Here is a 13,570-nt window from a genome sequence, read left to right as displayed (position 1 = left end):
GCTTTCTAGTCTACTACAATCTTTCTTTCTTTATTCACACTCACAAATCTTCTTACGAAAACCTTTTCTCTAAACCCGTTTTCTAAAACCGTTTTCCCTAAAACGGGGGTGGAGGTTGCAAGAGGCACTCGGTGTGCCATCGGCAGTCCGTATTCGAGTTGGCTGGCTTGTTCGTGAGCGGGAACAAGTGCCGCACAATCGCTAAGAGAAGCTTCCGAAAGAGCGATTGTGACAGTTGGTATCAGAGCCAGGTTGGCTTATAGAGGGAAGATCAGTGATCATGTCGGCGACGAAGAACCTGAACAAGTCCCATGTGGACAGATTGGTAGAGATGGAAGAACAAATGCTCTACCTGAGAGAGGTCCCAGATAATGTCCGTTTCCTTGAGACTCGGCTACAAGAAGTTGCCGAGAAAGCCGATGGAATTGATGCGGTGGTAGGCCGCCTAGACGGATTACCCGTCAGAGAACTGATGATGAAGGTAGAGACCCTCGAGACCAAAACAGTACGGTCCGGCATCTTTGAACGAGGCGATAGCTCCTCGGGCTCTGTTGCCCACATAGAGGAGCGTGTCGAAGAGTTGGACAGCTCCCAAAAAGCAATACTTCAGATGGTAACCGATTTATCTGAAGACTTTCGATCGGCCCTAGATGTCGTCAGAGCCGAGATAGCGGATGTGAGTGTTAGGGTGAATCTCACCATCCGAGCGGTAGGGAACCAAGCCCCACCTGGGGGAGCAATGGCTGTGAGCAGAATAAAAATCCCAGAACCGAAACCCTTATGTGGGGTGCGAGAAGCGAAAGCCCTGGAAAATTTTATCTTCGACCTTGAGCAATACTTCAAGGCGACGAACACAGTGACTGAAGAGTCAAAAGTCACAATAGCAACGATGCATCTAGTTGAAGATGCGAAACTGTGGTGGAGATCACGATTTACAGACATACAGGAAGGACGCTGCACTATTGATACTTGGGATAGATTGAAACAAGAACTTCGTTCGTAGTTCTTCCCTGAAAATGTCGAGATCTTGGCTCGACGAAAACTCTGAGAGCTAAAGCAAACAGGTAACATCAGGGACTACATAAAACAGTTTGCAGGACTCATGTTGAACATACGAGATATGTCTGAAAAAGACAAGGTCTTTTGCTTTGTGGAAGGGCTGAAACCGTGGGCGAAATCAAAACTATATGAACAGAGAGTACAGGATCTCCCCTCTGCCTATGCGGCAGCTGAACGGCTATACGACCTTAGCACTGACTCACAAGATGTGAGGAAGCAATCAACTTCCTCAAATGGGGGAAACAGAAACAGCCGTTCCAGTCCTCCCAGACCTGGGGGAGGAGACAATAACACAGGAGGGGACCGTAAATCATCCCAACCGAGATCAGGAAACAACTGGCGGGGGCCGCCACAACAGCATAACAATTACAATCGCCCCCTGTCTTGTTTCATATGTAGAGGGCCACACAGGGCGGGCGAATGTCCAAATCGAACTGCGTTCAATGCTTTTCAAGCCACATTAGCCTCTACCTCCGAAGACAAGGCTAAACTAGAAGAGACGATAACCGAGCCAGCAGCAGAAATTGAGAATCCCAGGATGGGGGCATTGAAATTCCTATCTGCACTCCAGAAGAATATGGGAAAGGCGACGGAGCCACTAGAGAAAGGTCTCATGTATGTGGACGCTTGGGTCAACCAAAGATCGGCCAAAACCACAATAGTTGACTCTGGGGCTACCCATAACTTCATGGCTGAAACGGAAGCTCGCCGCCTGAACTTGAATTGGGAAAGAGATGCAGGGAAGATGAAAGCTGTGAATTCCGCAGCCCTACCGATTACGGGGATAGCGAAGAGAACTCCGGTGAAGTTAGGAGACTGGAAGGGCTTCGTTGACTTCGTAATTGTCAAGATGGATGATTTCGACGTGGTACTAGGGATGGAATTCCTACTTGAACATAAAGTCATACCAATGCCCCTCGCCAAATGCTTAGTTATTACCGGATCTACACCGACCGTAGTCCAAGCCAGTATCAAGCAGCCAAATGGGGTGAGAATGATCTCAGCCCTCCAATTGAAGAGGGGTCTGGCCCACGACGAACCCACGTTCATGGCCATCCCGATAGAATCAGTTGAGTCCACTGAAGAAGAGGTCCCCCAAGACGTTCTATTTGTCTTGGAAGAGTATCGGGACGTCATGCCGAAAAGCTTGCCCAAGTCCTTACCCCCACGAAGGGGGATTGACCATGAGATTGAGTTGTTGCCAGGGGCAAAGCCGCTTGCCAAGAATGCATATCGGATGGCCCCGCCAGAATTGGCTGAGCTTCGGAAACAGTTAGACGAGTTGTTAGATGCAGGATTTATCAGACCGGTGAAGGCTCCTTACGGAGCCCCAGTACTGTTCCAGAAGAAGAAGGATGGGAGCCTCCGGTTGTGCATCGACTATCGGGCCTTGAATAAGCTCACAGTTCGCAACAAATATCCCCTTCCTATCATTACTGACTTATTTGATCAGCTTCACGGTGCTAAGTATTTCTCGAAGCTGAACCTATGGTCTGGATATTATCAGGTTCGAATTGCTGAAAGAGATGAACCTAAGACGACCTGTGTCACGAGATATGGAACCTTCGAATTCCTCGTGATGCCCTTTGGCCTCACCAATGCTCCAGCAACGTTCTGTACCTTAATGAACCAAGTGTTTCACGAATACCTCGACAAATTCGTCGTAGTATATCTTGATGACATTGTGGTCTATAGTGCCTCGCTGGAGGACCATCGACATCACCTCCAACTAGTCTTTGAAAAGCTGAGGAGAAATCAGTTGTATGTAAAGAGAGAGAAGTGCTCCTTTGCCCAAGAGCGCATAAATTTCCTCGGCCACGTGATTGAGTGTGGTCGGATTGGTATGGAAGAGGGCAAGGTGGCCGCAATTAGAGACTGGAGGGTACCATCATCCGTGACCGAACTACGATCCTTCCTCGGACTAGCCAACTACTATAGGCGGTTCGTAGAAGGATTCTCGAGAAGAACAGGGCCATTAACCGAACTGTTGAAGAAGGATAGCCAATGGAGCTGGACTCCTGAATGTCAAGCCGCCTTTGAGGGCTTGAAGAAAGTGATGATTGAGGGGCCGGTCCTCGGAATTGCCGACGTGACCAAGCCATTTGAAGTAGAGACTGATGCTTCTGACTTCGCGTTGGGCGGTGTTCTCCTCCAAGACGGACACCCCATCGCGTATGAGAGTAGGAAACTAAATGATGCCGAACGGAGGTATGTCGCCTCCGAGAAAGAGATGTTAGCAGTAGTTCACTGCTTGAGGGCCTGGAGACAGTATCTCTTGGGGGCCAAGTTCGTGGTCAAGACCGACAACAACTCCATTTGTCACTTCTTCAACCAACCGAAGTTGTCGTCGAAACAGGCACGGTGGTAGTGAGTGTCTAGCGGAGTTCGACTTCCAATTCGAACATAGACCGGGGAAAAGTAACCAAGCGGCTGATGCTCTTAGCCGAAAGAGCGAACATGCGGCCCTGTGCATGTTCGCCCGCCTACAAGCAAGTACGTTGAGTGCAACAGTACGAGAAACTGTCAAAACTCACTTGACAAATGACACAGCGGCGCAGGCCATCTTACAGTTGGCCAGAGAGGGGAAGACACGCCAGTTCTGGGTGGAAGATGATCTACTATACACCAAAGGCAATCGCCTCTACATCCCCAGATCCGGGGAGTTACGAAGGTCGCTGATGAAGGAGTGTCACGACACACCGTGGGCAGGACATAATGGTTGGCAGAGGACTTATGCCCTTCTGAAGCAAGGCTACTATTGGCCAAGTCTTTGAGACGATGTCATGCAATTTACCAAGACTTGCCTTGTCTGCCAACAAGATAAGGTCGAAAGGGCGAAATTAGCGGGTCTGCTGGAACCCCTACCTGTGCCCTCTAGACCATGGGAGAGTGTGTCTCTCGACTTCATCACCCATTTGCCCAAGGTGGGAGAGTTTGAATCGATCCTTGTTATCATCGATCGGTTCTCGAAATATGCCACTTTCGTCCCAACGCCGAAAATGTGCACAACCGTGATGACTGCTCAGCTGTTCTTCAAACACATCGTGAAATTATGGCGTGTCCCCGTGAGCATTGTTAGCGATCGGGACGGAAGATTCACTGGGACATTCTGGACAGAATTATTCAAAATATTGGGATCATCACTGAATATCTCCTCTAGCTATCATCCCCAAACTGACGGCCAGACGGAACGCTTCAACAGTATGCTCGAGGAATATCTGCGTCACTTTATCGACGCTAGGCAGAAGAACTGGGTCCAGTTGTTAGATGTGGCTCAGTTCAGCTTCAATAGCCAGCAGAGTTCCGCGACCGGAAAAACGCCCTTCGAAGTGGTGTGCGGCAGACAGCCACTCATGCCACACTTGGTGGACCACCCTTATGCAGGCAAAAGTCCTCAGGCACATAACTTCACTAAAGAGTGGAGCAAAACCTCTGAGATAGCTCGCGCCTACCTAGAAAGAGCATCGAGGAGGATGAAGAAGTGGGCTGATAAGAAGCGGAGGGCCCTTGAGTTTCAAGCTGGGGACAAGGTCCTGATCAAGCTACGACCGGAACAGTTTCGTTTCCGAGGCCAGAGAGACCAACGGCTAGTAAGGAAATATGAAGGTCCAGTGGAGGTAATTGAGAAAGGTCGGGAGAACCTCATATAGGGTTCAATTACCCTCATGGATGAAGATTCATCCTGTCATCCATGTGAGTATCCTGAAGCCCTATCATCCCGATCCCGAGGATGAACAGCGAAACATGCTAAGGCGCCCACCGGTCACGATGAAGAGTTCTGCTGAGAAAGAAGTTGCACAAATTCTGGATAAACGTACGCGCCGTATTGGAAGACCCAGACGAGAACTGACAGAGTTCTTAATGAAATGGAAGGATCTCTCCGACGTAGAGATCAGTTGGGAGCGGGCCGAAGACTTGAAGAATACAGCTCCAACTATCGCAGGTTTTGAACAAGGTCGGTTGACGGGGACGTCAACCAATTAAGTGGGGGAGAATGTAACGGTCATGCTTGTCCAGGGCCTGTTGCCCATGGCCGCATGCCCAATCCAACCCCCTTCTAGCATACTTTCATATCCTGTATTGTATTAGTTTAGTTAGTTGCTTTCTTTACATTTTCATTGTAAGTGACCACTCGCCCTTTTGCATATGCAAGGGCGCCAGTTGGCTTTTTGTTCAGAATGCACTATATGGGGATAAGACTAACCATCACTTCCTCATACCCGGAGTAGTACTCTATAAAGCCGTTGTTGTTGCTTATTGCTTTCTAGTCTACTACAATCTTTCTTTCTTTATTCACACTCACAAATCTTCTTACGAAAACCTTTTCTCTAAACCCGTTTTCTAAAACCGTTTTCCCTTAAAACGGGGGTGGAGGTTGCAAGAGGCACTCGGTGTGCCATCGGCAGTCCGTATTCGAGTTGGCTGGCTTGTTCGTGAGCGGGAACAAGTGCCGCACAATCGCTAAGAGAAGCTTCCGAAAGAGCGATTGTGACACCAGGCGTGCACCTTGGGGACAATATGTGCAAGTCCTCGTGCACACACGCTTGTGCGACTACCTATATGTGTGCGCCTATGCGAGCATGCCTGTTGCTATGTGCGTGCCTATGCGTGCTGCCCATATTCCCAACACATGACGAAGGGTCTAGATGCCTCACTCATGTCCTAGGCAAGCCTATAAGCTTCTAAAGAATGTCGGACGGTACTAACGCATACACCAAGTGCCCAGATGACACGAGAGAAGCCTAGAAGGCCCTAGAGGGCGCTAGTGCATACGAGACGGATCTACATGATGCTAGAAGGCCCTAGACAAATCCAAACACCTATGGAAGATTCTAGAACAAGTTGGGTGAGCCTAGACAAGGCAATGATAATCAAGGATGGGAAGGTGCTAGGAGAGTCTGGACATGTCTGGAACATTCTAGAAGGCTCTAATATGTTTTTAGATACTTGTAGAAAGGCCTAGTTGGACCTAAAATGTATCAAGAGAGCTCTAGAAGGAGCCACAACCAACCTCCCTTTAGTTTAAGGCCCTAGGTCGGTGGAGGCATCCTTATAAATAGCCCTCAAGGGCTCATTTATACAACATTGGTTGGAAGCACAAGCAATATAACACCCATTCTCCCAAACTCTTGTGCCTACTCTTTCTTTGTCTTTCAATTTTCCTTGTGCCATAGCATAATTAGAACCTTTATAAGGCTTATTTGGAGTGTCATAGCCACTCAGCTCACTCAAGTGCCGCACGATTGGTTTTTGCAAACAACAACCTTGAGCAAGGGTTGGAAGATGTTCAGCTCATTGTTGGTAGGCTTGATGAAGATTATGATGGGTTAGTCCAAGAGAATGTCGAGATCACCTCGATAGCCCGAGATTTGATCGAGAAGCTTGGACAAACATTCATGAGGGAAATCAGTATGCTAACAACCGAGGTGGCCGACCTACGAAAGTTCGTCGAAGGTAAGATCAATGAACTTCTCTAAAATAAATAATGTTTGAGCCGAGTATAGAACATCTTGAAATGCTAGTTGCCCAGCTTCCACCACTTACATTCCTACGAGATGTTGCCCAATTATGGTGGCGAAGGAAACATGTTGAACATGAACGAGGGTTGTGCATTATCAGTACATGGGAGCAGATCAAAATGGAGATTTGAAAACAATTTGTCCCTCACAATGCGGATATAGAGGTACAAGGTAAGCTTTGACGCTTGAGCCAAACTGGCAGCATCCTTTATTATGTCAAGGAGTTCACAACTCTCATGCTTGAGATAGAGGACCTATCCAAGAAGGATGCCCTTTTCCACTTTAAAGATGGCTTGAAAGATTGGGCTAGGGTGGAGTTGGATAGTAGAGATGTCTAGAAACTTGGTGATGCCATTGCTACTATTGAGACACTCATTGATTACTCCTCCCAAAACAAGGGGAAGAAGCCTGGTCCGAGCAAAAGTGGGGGAGACAAGTCTTTCCAAAGGAATGATCATCATAAGAAGGATGAAGGTAAACCAAAAACCTCCTAAGGCAAGCATGAGAATCCCTATAAAAAAGGTTAGTTCTCGAAACCTCCCAAGCTATGCTTCATATGTGATGAACCTCATTGGACAAGAGAATGTCCAAATCGAAAAGCCATAAATGCCCTTATGGCCAAGCTCAACGAGGCAAATGAAGACGTAAAAGAGGCCACGATAGGGTCACTACAACAATTGGGGGCTCTTACAAAGAGCCTATCCCTAAAAGAGGGCAAAGAGAGTGTTCTTCTTTTCGTTGATGCCATATTAAATGGAAAATCTGTGTCGATCATGCTCGATACTGGTGCCACGCATAATTTCATGGATGAAAAGAAAGCCAAGAGACTTGGCCTGGGCCTCACAAAAGAGCATGACACCATCAAAGCTATCAACTTAGGAGCAAGACCTATAAGGGTCATAGCCAAGAATGTCACAATCATGCTCGGCGATTGGAAAGGTACGCTAGACTTTACTGTTGTGCCTATAGATGACTTTAAAATAGTTCCTAGTCTAGCATTCTTCCATGATGCATTGGCCTTTCCGATTCCTTTCTTGTAGCCCCTAGTGATATTAGATGAGCATAAACTCGAGTGGTTCCCCTGAGGAGTAAGAAGAGATCCATCAATATGATCTATGCCTTGCAATTCAAAAGAGGGATCATGAAGAGTCAAAACTACATGATAGCCTCAATAAAAGGCCTTCGAGATGAGAAAAAAGAAAGTCCAAGCCAACCTTCTGTACCGACTTGCATACAAGAAGTTCTTGATGAGTATAAGGTTGTAATGCCCACTATGTTGCCCAAAAAACTACCCCACGGTGTGAGGTAGACCATGAGATGGAGATGAAGCTAAGTGCCAGACCTCTAGCCATGCCCCCTATCGCATGGCCCCACTAGAGCTTGAGGAATTGAAGAAACAGTTGAAAATTTTACTTGATGCATACTATATTCTAGCCTCAAAAGCTTCCTATGGTGCCCCGGTGCTCTTTCAGAAGAAGAAAGATGGTTCCTTGAGACTATGGATCGATTATAGGGCATTCAACAAGATCACTATCAAGAATAAATACCCAGTTCCCTTGATAGCAAATCTCTTTGATCAGCTTGGCGAAGCCCGATACTTCAGTAAGATAGACTATTCGTCAGGGTATTATTAAGTGAGGATCAAAGCAGGAGATGAACCCAAGACCACGTGCGTGACACGATACAGTGCCTACAAATTCCTAGTTATGTCGTTTGGTCTAACCAATGCCTCTAAAACTTTTTGCACGCTCATTAACAAGTTGTTTCACCCATCAATTCGTGGTGGTTTATTTGGATGACATCGTCATGTGCAGTCAGACCCTTAAAAAACATGTACAAAACTTGAAACAGGTCTTCCAAGTACTCTGCAACAACGAGTTGTACATCAAAAGGGAAAAATGTTCTCGGAGTGAAAATCCAAAAGGTGGGCTTTGGTGAATTTGGTAGAGGACGGAGGAAAAACGAGTCGTGTAGGCGATAAGCAAGTGGGTGGGTGAAAGCAACGCTATCGCATAGCGGAAGTGCTTATTGCATAGAGAAGCTACATGATCGTGTAGGATTTGTTGAATAATCGTTTAGGAAAAGGTATACGATCGTTTAGTCAAATCAGCACACTATACGATCGTTTAGAAAAGCTATCTGATCTGTAGGTGAGAGTGTGCGATCGTTTAGCACAAGGTGGACGATCGTTTAGGCGAAGAACACCTATCGCTTAGGCTCTCGAGCGATCATTTACTTTCACCAATGTGTGCTTCCGAATTCTTTTTTGGGCAATCTGCCGGGCTATCGATTGCCCGATTCAAAAATTAACAAATTTTTCATTTTAACTCATCGGTTACCATAACCGATGTTGCCCACTAACCCATATCCAAACGTGATATTAGGATTAATTATCATATAATTAATCAATTAACTAATTAATAAATATAATCATATTATATTTATATCCTATAGTTTGATATCACATATCTACTATAGTATTTTCTCCTCTACTTGATATAAATCATATTTATATCTAATTTCTTCCAATATAATGTATCTCATACATTTACCAATTATATCATATATAATTAACCAGTCCAATTATATCATATATAATCGAACTTTCTCTTGTCAATTTGAACATTTCAAATTAACCCAAATACTGGTTCTCGACTTTATCCAAGCTACCCAGGGGACCTAATGGACCTGTGGCTCGAAGCTTCAACGGTACGTGAATAGCTAACTAAACTCTTTAGCCATGAGATCTACCATCTGTTAACTGTTAGTGATTTCACTAAAGACCAACAATTGAATTCTTCTTACCACAGATATATTTCTGTATCCATTGGATATTATCAATCATAAGTACGATGACCCTTCACAGATGCTCGTAAGTACAGCTGGGCTAATTTAACGTTTTGCCCTAGTAGTTACATCTCACTCCTTAAGTACCACTGATCCTTCTAATGAACAATACAACATAGTCCAACTATGTGTGAACACCTCTCGGACCATGAAAAGGTGTGTGGTACCACATCGTTCAAGCCCTGGAATCAACCCTTAAGGGAGTTATCTAAATACTTATCCCTGCTTCGGGGAAGGAGTGAATTCTATCTTGTGTAGCTAAGTTCCCAGCTCCCAAATCAGACGAATCCCCAAAGTGATAGGTTTGAGTCGGCAACTCACACCCATGCAAATCAAAGGACCGTCCTCAATGGCAGGAGTTCCTAACGCACTCCGGATTGAGGTCATGTTACCTATGGTCATCCTAGTGAAGTGAAGTCTTAGTCATGAATGGTGTTATATAATGAGACGTTAACACTTCGTGGTCAGGTCTTATACAAACCCTTTGTATCGGACGCCCCTGCTCGTATGTCCCCTACACGAATGATCAGGATTAGACCATTTTAGCGTTATCAGGATAAAGTATCCTTCCTATATCCATATACTATAGACAATTTTGGTTATCACTTAAGACATGATCCACTTGTATGTCACCACATACATGCTTAAGTTACATAAAGACAACCAAGGATTTTAGTTTATTGGTTTGTGGTAAAGCAAATAAAACAACCAAATGAGCAAAATCAAGAAGTGAAGTAAATATCATATATTATACATCACAAGCATTCATATAAACTGTTTACAAACTATAGAACACGAGAATTTTGGGTATCAACCCCAACAGCAGGCCCAGCGCCTGTGTGTGCCACATTAGGCATGCATATGCACGTACGCCATGCTAGGTCTACGGCTTAGGGACAATGCGTGTGGGTCCCCCCGTGCACACACACTCGTGCGATGACCTATATGCATGCGCCTATACGCACATGGGCACTGCTATGCGTGCACCAATGCATGCATCCCTTCTACTATGCGCGCAAGGCGAGCCTAAAAGCTTCTAAAGAATGCTTGACGGGACCGATACATACGCCAAGCGCCCAGATGACCCGAGATAAGCCTATAAGGCCCTAGAGGGCGTTGGTACATACGAGATGGATCTAGACGATGCTGGAAGGCCTTAGACAAATCCAGACACCTCTGGAAGATTCTAAAACGAGCTGGGTGAGCCTAGACAAGGCAATGACGGTCAATGATGAGAAGGTGCTAGGAGAGTCCGGACATGTTCGGAACATTCTAGAAGGCCCTAGTATGTGCTTAGATGCTTGTAGAAAGGCCTAGTTCGGCCAAAAATGTATCAAGAGAGCTCCAGAAGGAGCCATAGTTAACCTCCCTAGGTCGGTGGAAGCGTCCTTATAAATAGTCCTCAAGGGCTCATTTGTACATCATTACTTGTAAGCTCAAGCAATACAATACAACACTCATTCTCTCAAACTCTCATGCCTACTCTTTCTTTGTCCCTTTCAATTTTCTTTGTGTCATAGCATAATTAAAATCTCTATAAGGCTTACTTGAGTGTCTTTGCTACTCAGCTCACCCAAGGGCCGCACAATTGGTTGTTGCAAACAATAACCACGTGACAGGCAGAAAGAGATCTTACATTCAAACTCATGTAGTATTATTTCTTTCTCAATTAATACGTATTAATACTGATTTTCCAACTCAAGTTTAAAAACATTGCACAAGAAGACAGGATGTTTGACCAATTGGCTACACACATTGTCCCGTGTTGCAATTGTTAGTTGACATCCATGAAACTTGGAGCTTTTTATAATTACGTATTTTTTTAAAGTTATATGTATTTAGTTTTTATATCATTTAAAAGGAGTTTCCAAATAAACCTTATCAATAGAAAAAAATCCCAAATATACATTTTCTTGAATTTCCATGATTCTTTCTATTTAATCCACGTAATTTTAAGAAATTCCTGTAAATACATGCATTTGTAACCTTGAGTTAAATAAGTTGTTAACCAAGTCTTATTAAATTACATTTATCCTGCCTAACTTTCTTATATTTGAATTGAATATTGTGCCTAATTGTAAAAATTGTGTTTGATTTTTACTTAGGTAGTAAAATATTAAGGAACGGGTGAAATTAGTTAAAAAGCACATTTAACCATTATTCATGAGATCCAATTTTAAATTGTTGATAAGTATCATTCAATTACATTTATTATGCCTAATTTTCTTATATCTTAATTGAATATTGTGCCTAATTGTGGAAATTGTATTTAATTTTCACCTAGGTAGTAAAATATCACAAAATTTTTTAACTTCAGGATTTATTGGAAAAGGAAGATTATTTATTCTGGTGGTCTTATTGGCAGATTTTAAGGAGGAAAAAGAAACCTATTTTTAATAGAATTTTTCCTCCCCCTTCAAGTAAAAATAGGGGTTGTGAGGAATATGTGTAGGGGCAAGAGTTTTTATTCATCTTCAATTTATTTTCTTTAGGTATATATCTTTTTTTTTTTTTTTTAGTTATGAGAAATTTCTTTGTTTTTTTGTATTTAATTTTTATGAATGACTGTTTTTGGTTAAATTGACGCTTTAATTTGATTTCAATTGTTCAAGTTGCTAAATCTTGAATTAATGATCCATAATTGTCATAAATCATTGATATATGTAGCAAAGAGTTGGCTTATATGTGTAGTTTTTAGTTTTTCCATCTTTACAATAGCATAATAGACTAAGGGAAATAAAGAAACAAAATTAATTAAATTATACATTTCTTTTATCATCGTGAGATGGGGATCGAACTTTCAACCTCTAGAAAGAGAGATTATGTCAATTACCATTGAAATAAATTCACTTTGACATTTGTAGCTATTTCAATTTGATTAGTTTTGATTTAGTTATTTCAATTGTATTTAAGCCATGTGTACATCAAGGAAGAAGTAATAAATTAATGGTAATCTAAAAAATGAACCCCAATTAATTATGTTGATTGTTGTTCACCCTTGTGTCCCATACTTATATGGACATGTGGAGTCCACTAGCCAATCTAAAAAAAAAAAGTCAATTGATTGACGAGCACATGATGATCAATTTGTTTGCTTTTTGAAATTATGTTATCATTATTGTCAGTGTATTGTTACCGTATGAAAAGTATGAATCTGTCATATTTATTGTTACCGTTTCTATTTAAAGTCAAATGACAATAGAAAATATGACAGATTCATAATTTTAAATAAACATGATCAAATTCAAAAGTAATCTAATTATATTTGTGGTTCTAGCCTATTATGATTGATCTATCAATGAAATTCCATTATGATTATACCGATTTTCATTACGGATTGATAAAGGTGTTCTTAACACTATATATTAATTGATATCAAACGCAATTGTACCCAATTGATTAAATTATAAATTGTGATTTTGAAGCTTTATTAGAATCAATTAAATAAGAAAAATTTACATTTATTGCGGCTTTTGCGAATAAATTGACTAAATTCTTGAATTAAGAAATTTACATATTTTTAAACTCATGATCAATATTACAGTTAGATAAGATAAAGACCCTTTAGTTGAAAATTTGGTAACATTGGTTTTAAAAAAAATTAGGTACCCTTTAATAACTATTTGAATTTTTATTTTTGTTTTTTAAAAATTAAGTCTATTTCATCTATATTTCTTATAAAGATTTCAAACTTTCTTAAATACAATGGTTGAATTCTTAACCAAATTCCAAAAATAAAAACAACTTTTTGAAAACAACTTTTTTTAAGTTCTCAAATTTTGGCTTGATTTTTTAAATTATTAGTGAAAAATAGATAACAAAAGAAGAAATTCGAAGATAAAACTAATGTCAAAAAATAAATATAAAAAACAAAATGATTACTAAACGATACCTTATTTATTCATTTATTATTATTGCTCAGTTTAAATTCTCGTTCCAAAAATCAAAACCTCATATTTTATCTTTGTTATTAATTTGAGAAATTAATTCAATTAGGAGGTATTTAATGAATGGGTATAAGTTATTGGGTTGGGTGGCCATATTTATTAAGCCCATAAAGAAAACCTATGCGTTATTAAAATCCCTTTTTTACCCACTCAAAACTCCCTTTTTTATCCCCTTAAAACTAATCCTAAAAATCAATA

The 13,570-nt window shown here is 42.0% G+C and overlaps 1 pseudogene; it reads left to right on the top strand.

The window, feature by feature from the left end:
* Positions 1-205: 205 nt before the first annotated feature.
* LOC150037697 (uncharacterized) lies at positions 206-6,536 on the top strand (annotated as a pseudogene).
* Positions 6,537-13,570: the final 7,034 nt, after the last annotated feature.

The sequence above is a fragment of the Benincasa hispida genome, chromosome 2 (assembly GCF_027475165.1).
Source record: "Benincasa hispida cultivar pf3 chromosome 2, pf3_genome.v1.1, whole genome shotgun sequence".
NCBI classification, from domain to species: domain Eukaryota; kingdom Viridiplantae; phylum Streptophyta; class Magnoliopsida; order Cucurbitales; family Cucurbitaceae; genus Benincasa; species Benincasa hispida.
Note: the sequence above shows the minus strand (reverse complement) of the source record. Positions and strands in the feature narration are given on the sequence as shown.